General features: G+C 33.4%; 1 long non-coding RNA gene across 1 annotated transcript; it reads right to left on the bottom strand.

Moving 5' to 3' along the window:
• Positions 1-317: 317 nt before the first annotated feature.
• LOC137637405 (uncharacterized) lies at positions 318-8199 on the bottom strand. Its single transcript, XR_011043617.1, has 3 exons — positions 8077-8199; positions 7236-7296; positions 318-454 (listed from the first exon to the last, which is right to left on the bottom strand). It is a non-coding gene; the product is annotated as an uncharacterized lncRNA (long non-coding RNA).
• Positions 8200-8767: the final 568 nt, after the last annotated feature.

Here is an 8767-nt window from a genome sequence, read left to right as displayed (position 1 = left end):
TTCTCTTGATGGCTCTTCTTAATGGCACCTCTCTTGTTGGCTCTCTTCTTAATGGCTCTCTTCTTAATGGCTCTCTTCTTAATGGCTCTCCTCTTAATGGCTCTCTTCTTAATGGCTCTCTTCTTAATGGCTCTCTTCTTAATGGCTCTCTTCTTAATGGCTCTCCTCTTAATGGCTCTCTTCTTAATGGCTCTCTTCTTAATGGCACTTCTCTTGATGGCTCTCTTCTTAATGGCTCTCTTCTTAATGGCTCTCTTCTTAATGGCTCTCTTCTTAATGGCTCTCTTCTTAATGGCTCTCCTCTTAATGGCTCTCCTCTTAATGGCTCTCTTCTTAATGGCTCTCTTCTTAATGGCACTTCTCTTGATGGCTCTCTTCTTAATGGCTCTCTTCTTAATGGCACTCCTCTTCACTGGCTCACAGGACTGGCGCACACTGCTATCGAAGCTCATTCCTGTGAATAATAAAATCTGAATTAGTAGTGCACGTATCTTATGAAAATGCGTAACAGGTGTTTTTACATGAAACAATTCCTGACCGATGCAATTTTACTAGAGACTAAACAAAATATCCCTTCTTTCTCCGTTGAATTCACGAAAGCTGACACGTCATGACCATAGACACGAAATGAGAAATGAAAGACTTTGATAGGAGTTTTACACCCAAGTCCAAATTGGTGATATCGACGGACTCAAGTCCGTCCATGTCACTCATTTGGACTTTAATACTAACCAATCAAGTCTTCATTTTCCTTTTCGTGGCTATAATTATTTACTTATATATTTTGTATACGAAATAAAACTAAGCAAAAATTTTAACGCTAACTCTCAGACAAATCGTTAGGTTAATTCTGAGAGTTACGGTTCAATTATTTCCCTAAAATAAACCCTGATCACTAAGGAAAATTCTCAGAGCTTTTAGTCAATTATTGCCCTAAAATAAACCCTGGTCAGTAAGGAAAATTCTCAGATCTTTTAGTCAATTATTTCCCTAAAATAAACCCTGGTCAGTAAGGAAAATTCTCAGAGCTTTGAGTCAATTATTTCCCTAAAATAAACCCTGGTCAGTAAGGAAAATTCTCAGAGCTTTAGTCAATTATTTCCCTAAAATAAACCATGATAAGTAAGGAAAATTCTGAGAGCTTCGAGTCAAACAATTATTTCCTTAAACTAGATATAAAACAATTATGAAAGAAAAAATTGAAATTGAATAAGGGACAAATTACCACATATAAAACCAACAATAAAACATAAGAAGAATGAGAATGAATGGAAGATCAACATATAAATTTTGACTTAAATGAAAGAAAAAAAAAATACTGGCATTAAGAAAATAAATTTAGATAAGGGACTTAGAAGAGCGTAGAGAGGAGAGAACAAAATGTGGCCATGAATATAGAGGTGAAATAAAAGACATTTGACATGAATAGAGAAGGCACAAAAATATGGATATGAATAGAGAGGGGGGAACACAAGTTGGACATGAATAGAAAGGGAACAAAATATTGGACATGATTAGTGAGAGGGAATAGAACATTAGGTATGAATATACTGTACATGGGGAACAAAAATTGGACATGAACATTCTGGGAGAACAAATATTAGACATGAATATACATGGGGAACAAAAATTGGACATTTACATTCTGGGAGAACATGAATATTCAAGGGGAACTAAATATAGACATGAAGAAAAGGGGAACAAAAAAACTGGACATGAATAGAAAGGGGGGGAGAAAAACTTGGACATGAACACGGAGGGAAACTTATAATTAGACATGAATAGAGAGGGGGGACAAAATACTGGATATAGAGGGGGGGAACTTCTAGTTGGACATGAATAGAGAGGGGGAACAAAATATTGGACCTGGAGAGAGACAAATACAAACAAATATGGCAATAAACATACTGCTTTTTGAGTGAAATTGTCAAGTTTTCAAATTGCTTCTTGAGAAAAAACGCTTGAGAGAATAAAGAAACCCTATTTTTAATATGAGGGACAGAAAGTAAGTAAAAAAACCTATTTGAATTGGAGAGAGAGAGAGAGAGAGAGAGAGGAGAGAGAGAGAGAGAGAGAGAGATTCCCCTTCCAAACTACTGTCAAACATTACCAATAAAGTTTTTTTTTATATTCGTAATTTCAAAAACTCGAAAGGCAACTTTTCAGACATACTACAAGGAGCTAAGCAGTTTGAAGAGACAGTACGTTCCTACCCCCATACAAAATCATAACCTATAATGACCCTACTGTCAAAATCATATTAATGACCCTGCCCTCAAAATCATATTAATGACCCTGCCCTCAAAATCAATATCTTATTACCCTGCCCTCAAAATCAATATCAAATTACCCTGCCCTCAAAATGAACAGAATTAATTAGCCTTGCCAATCCTGATTGACTGACAGATTATTAATTCAAAATGCCCATCGCCTATATGATTCTAATAAAAAGAAATAATGAATAAACAATTATTTCGAAACCCAACAACAATAGAGGAACAAAATTCGCATATAATTACCATCCAAAAGTATACCAGCATTGAAATTGTTTTTTTTAAGGTACCGGAATCGAAGACTGTGGAATTTTATAGACAGAACGTAAGAATTGAGACACACAGGTTCATCTAGAGAGGCAAGTCAAAGAATATAGTTCACACGATTAACCTTGCTTAGGAAATCTGTGCGTTGTATAAGGCGCTAATACCAAAAGGCTTTGAATGCCAGGTAGTGAAGGTATTCACTTTGAGCTAACAGTAATCCTATGATAATTACAAGAGTTCACATTGAAACAATCCAGGAGTATCGTAAGCGTGGCTAAAATTATCAATAACAAGTGGCCAGCTTGATAAATATCACCACACAAAATCGAGATGATAAATGATAAGGCACAAACCACTACTGTAAAGACAGGAATCCCTGAGAGAGAGAGAGAGAGAGAGAGAGAGAGAGAGAGAGAGAGAGAGAGAGATCTACATTAAATGCTTGAAAGGCCTTCTATTTTCAGTATCAAAGTCTAAACATACATAACATTTCGTTTAGTAAAATATATGCATAAACTGGAGTCATAGCCATCTAGTATTTTGCTGTGAATACATAAAATAATAGACTATTATAAAATGCTAATTACATCTAACAGATAGCCAGCAGAAATCCTGGTTTGGTCTAGTTTTCTGTTTCGCCAGAAGGTAATTCGAGGGAAGAGGTCAGTTCGAGCTAGAAGGGGACAAGAGAGAGACAAGCAGAAGAGGAATGCTGTGTGGAACTTGCCAGTAACCTTATGGAGTGTTTTGGGTGTTAATTTGTGATCATTTTATGATAATTGTATTCTGTTGTTATACCTAAATACATCTAGATTTGACTGTTAAAAATACTCGATTGTGAACTGACAGTAGATTAATATTCATTTGAGTTGTATGAGCTTATTTTACGTTTTTGCTTTATTCACATTGTAACCAAAATCTGTATGAAGGGATATTTATTTCTATTTACATTTAAAACTGCAAAGAAATCGATAAATATATTAATTGAAATGGTTTATTTTGTTTTGTAACCTTACTGGCTGTGTAATCAAAGCTGGTCTAAAACTATTATTGAAATTTTAGATTTCCTTATAACACAACGAACTTTATCAATATATTATAACTGAAAACTGACTAGAGAAAACTTTATATGGTTTTTTAAACATTTGGTTTTATTTAACTCATAAATTTTTCCATTGTGTTAGAAAAATACAAATGAAACTGGTGGTATTAAGAAATGGGGACCAAAATATGTTACCAAAAATGTCAATAGTAGAAAAGTAACTGCAAATTTTCAAAGTAGAAAAGTAACTGCAAATTTTCACAAAGTAGAAAAGTAACTGCAAATGTTCAAAATAGAAAAGTAACTGCAAATGTTCAAAATAGAAAAGTAACTGCAAATGTTCAAAATAGAAAAGTAACTGCAAATTTCCAAAGTAGAAAAGTAACTGCAAATTTTCAAAGTAGAAAAGTAACTGCAAATTTTCAAAGTAGAAAAGTAACTGCAAATTTTCAAAGTAGAAAAGTAACTGCAAATTTTCACAAAGTAGAAAAGTAACTGCAAATTTTCACAAAGTAGAAAAGTAACTGCAAATTTTTAAAGTAGAAAAGTAACTGCAAATTTTCACAAAGTAGAAAAGTAACTGCAAATTTTTAAAGTAGAAAAGTAACTGCAAATTTTCACAAAGTAGAAAAGTAACTGCAAATTTTCAAAATAGAAAAGTAACTGCAAATTTTCAAAATAGAAAAGTAACTGCAAATTTTCAAAGTAGAAAAGTAACTGCAAATTTCCAAAGTTGAAAAGTAATTGCAAATTTTCAAAGTAGAAAAGTAACTGCAAATGTTCAAAATAGAAAAGTAACTGCAAATTTTCAAAGTAGAAAAGTAACTGCAAATTTTCAAAGTAGAAAAGTAACTGCAAATTTCCAAAGTTGAAAAGTAATTGCAAATTTTCAAAGTAGAAAAGTAACTGCAAATGTTCAAAATAGAAAAGTAACTGCAAATGTTCAAAATAGAAAAGTAACTGCAAATGTTCAAAATAGAAAAGTAACTGCAAATTTTCAAAATAGAAAAGTAACTGCAAATTTCCAAAGTAGAAAAGTAACTGCAAATTTTCAAAGTAGAAAAGTATGTGACAAATGTGTAACTACAAACTTTTCAAAGTAGAAAAGTGTATAACTACAAAACTTTAAATAACCATAAAACTTGAAAAGTAAACCTCAACACTAAATAGGATTAAAAATAAAATGGCTGTGGTAAAATGGAGAAAATTCCTAAAATCGAGACAATTTTGATTATAACAGAATTAAATGTACCTAAACATATTTGTAATATTGTAAAGTAAAATAATATACATGTACACTGGTATTTCTTTCAGAAAAATGTATTGGTCTGTGTACCCAAACGCTTTGATTTCTATAACTAATTAGATTTTGGTGTCAGGGAACCGGCAGGAATTCCAGAGTGGACTAGTTTTTGGACAAACTGAAAGGGGTAGGGGGGGGGGTGGGGGGAGGAGATTTAGTCAGAAGGTAGTAAGGTTGTAAGGTTGAAAGGTAGTAAGGTTGTAAGGTAGTAAGGTAGTAAGTTTGTAAGGTTGAAAGGCAGTAAGGTTGAAAGGCAGTAAGGTTGAAAGGTTGAAAGGTAGTAAGGTTGAAAGGTTGTAAGGTAGTAAGGTAGTAAGGTAGTAAGGTTGTAAGGTAGTAAGGTAGTAAGGTAGAAAGGTAGTAAGGTAGTAAGGTAGTAAGGTTGAAAGGTAGTAAGGTTGAAAGGTTGAAAGGTAGTAAGGTAGTAAGGTAGTAAGGTAGTAAGGTTGAAAGGTAGTAAGGTTGTAAGGTTGTAAGGTTGTAAGGTTGTAAGGTAGTAAGGTTGAAAGGTTGAAAGGTAGTAAGGTTGAAAGGTAGTAAGGTTGAAAGGTAGTAAGGTTGTAAGGTAGTAAGGTTGTAAGGTTGTAAGGTAGTAAGGTAGTAAGGTTGAAAGGTAGTAAGGTTGTAAGGTAGTAAGGTTGAAAGGTAGTAAGGTCGAAAGGTAGTAAGGTTGAAAGGTTGTAAGGTTGTAAGGTTGTAAGGTTGAAAGGTAGTAAGGTAGTAAGGTAGTAAGGTTGTAAGGTAGTAAGGTTGTAAGGTAGTAAGGTTGTAAGGTTGAAAGGTAGTAAGGTTGAAAGGTAGTAAGGTTGAAAGGTAGTAAGGTTGAAAGGTTGTAAGGTAGTAAGTCAGTCAGTCAGGGATTGTAAGTCCCTGAGGAAACAGGTAGTTAAGAGAACACTAGTGTGAAGTCTGCCAGTACTTTTCAAGAATTTTACTCGTGTCCATTGTATTTTTCTATTAGGAATTACCATAAATACAATACAAAAAAAAGTCGTCCTGCATATAATGGATAATATAAACAAAATGTCTATTTTCCTTCCTGTGCATTATAACGTATACAAATCAAGTATTACATTATTAAGAATCAAATTAATAAACTAGTTAAAACAGCTTCGTATTCCCAACTAATTGCTGTTAAACACCTTCGGAATTTTCATCAGGATCCAATTGAAAAAAAAATTTCCTAGAATCTCACAAAAACTAGACCACACAAAAACTATATATAGCAGACCTCAATACAAAGATTTCAGTATCCTTAATGTTACCCAACAATGCCAAAAATAGGGAGAAGTGAACTTGAACTATGAGAAACTACAAAAGAAATCTTAAGTCATGAAGTATTAATAAAAATAGGGGAAACTTATCGACCAAGTAAACTTTTCAGGATTAATATAAACAGGCAAAACACTTAAACAAGAATAACAGAAAGAAACCAAACAGATAAAAAAAAAAAATAAATAGGAGAGAATAGAATTAATGCTACGTTTCGGCTATTAAAGGTTGCGTTATCATATACTTAGATTTCTTTCCATTGAAGTTTTGTTTATTTATTTGAAATATGTATTTTCTATTACGATTATTATTATCATCATTACTTGCTAGGCTAAAACCGTAGTTGGGAAAGCAGGATGCTATAAGCTCAGGGGCTCTTACACGGAAAAATAGCCCAGTGAGGAAAGGAAACAAGGAAAAATAGAATATTCTAGGAACACATAGGAGGAATAGAAATTGTTTTTCATATTTTCAAGCGATTTTTCAATCAGTTCGTTGTAACATGTCCATTTCAACGTGCCAAAAACAAAAGCGAAAAATACATTTACAGGCCCAATGAATCGGCTTAATTCCTATGGATTATGCCGTAATAAATTTATGAGATAAAAAATATATTAAATCTTGATAAAAATTTTAGAAATGAAAAACCTATAATGATTCACATTTAAATATTACCTATTAAACCTCTGCTGCTTACAACATTAAAATCTTAAAAACAGAAAAAACTCAATATCGGATAAAGTTTTCTGACCAAAACATCCAGAAAATACATTTTGAACAGTTGAAATAGTGCCAAACTCACTGCACTAGGAGATATTAACGTGAACATATTAAAAAAAAGAGAGAGAGAGAGAGAGAGAGAGAGAGAGAGGGGGGGGGGGTTAGTCCATAGCTGCCTTCAAATGCCCCTACAATACCCACAAAACAAAAATATAAGAAATTATACCCAACATTTTTTAAACGACAATCAAGTTTCCTAAACACCTCGCTCGTCAAGTTATTTAAACATTTGCTATCAATGACTCAGGATTCGAAACTTGACATAAAAAAAGATATCGTATCCAAGGTAAATACTTACGTTTTTAGGAGTCTCTTCTTAACAACTGCTACGACAAAACTGCTTCAGTACCATGGTTTGTCTGAAAAATAAAATCAAGCTGTTACAACGACAGAGTAAATAGGTAAATGGATTTCATTATTAAATAAAATGCAAATGTAATCGACCTAGTATCTTATATAAGCCCTTGTTAGTCTACACTAAGCCAACATCGAATTTTTTGATATGAAAATTATACCATACGTAAACTAACTAGAAATTTCCAAAAAAAAATAACAATAACCAAAATCGAAGATAATTGCCTACATGACAAAGGACATTTCAATACACCTGGTAAAACTGGAAAACGTCAATTCCAGTAAAACAGAATAATAAAATTTCCCCTGGGAAGCTAAAACGAATTTTTCCCTAGAAGAGCTGGCCTGCAAATTTCTTTTTCTCAGCCTAACAAGTTACAAACACAGTTAGGGTTTATGGTAGTGCTCTGGGTCGGGATGAGGAACCATTATCCTTTTGAAAACCCTTATAAATAAATTTACTTTAATATCAGAGGAAGAAAAAGTTCAGCAAAACAGTTTTTAACTTTGTAAATAATCGATATTAAATTGATCTCAACCATTTTTTTTTTTCAAATGTTAGAAAGTGTCCAAGAACAGATGGTGAAATACGAAAAGGTAAAATTTTTAAAATTCTGCTTGAAATAGAGCTCATGGATTCTAGTTCGTGTATCTTGTTAGCATTGGTAAAAAGTACAGTGCATTCTCTCTCTCTCTCTCTCTCTCTCTCTCTCTCTCTCTCTCTCTCTCTCTCTCTCTCTCTCTCTCTCTCTCTCTCTCTCTCTCCTACTAATCCCTACTCTTACCTTAATTTATTGGATGCTTTGATTCATGATTTGGGGCTACATATCCCGGTGTTGGGGCCTGTATGCCCATTCAGTGTTGAGTCTGAATCGAAGTAGTAGGCTACATAATATGTAGAGCATCTGGAAAAGGCGAAATATCACAATTAGGATCAAATACGACACTGATAATTATCTTTATTTTCATCTAACCTAACACAAAAAGTCCCCCTTCTATAAAAAGAGCAAGTGTGTGTGTATATATATATATATATATATATATATATATATATATATATATATATATATATATATATATATATATATATATATATATAGATCTACATGCTGATAACTCAGTCATTGCCTGGTCCTAGATTGGGTGAAGAGGGGGCTTGGGTGCTGATCATATGTATACATGGTCAGTCTCTAGGGCATTGTCCTGCTTGCTAGGGCAATGTCAATGTCCCTTGTCTATAAACCATTAAATTCCCAATTGAATCAACAGCTGCTAAAGACAGACTACAATACGACATTGTTCCTTTGGGTCGTAGTGAGAGATGGTCTCCCTATAGGCCTATAAGGGGTGAATGACATAAGAAACAAAGGGATTAAGATGAAGCAAAGCTTTAGGCTTTTAAATGAACACTTATGGCAACCACTGTTGGTGATTATAGTTTCATGATTATACGACTTCAATTAGTAACACTCCAAA

The sequence above is a fragment of the Palaemon carinicauda genome, unplaced genomic scaffold (genome assembly GCF_036898095.1).
Source record: "Palaemon carinicauda isolate YSFRI2023 unplaced genomic scaffold, ASM3689809v2 scaffold711, whole genome shotgun sequence".
In the NCBI taxonomy this organism is placed as follows: domain Eukaryota; kingdom Metazoa; phylum Arthropoda; class Malacostraca; order Decapoda; family Palaemonidae; genus Palaemon; species Palaemon carinicauda.
Note: the sequence above shows the minus strand (reverse complement) of the source record. Positions and strands in the feature narration are given on the sequence as shown.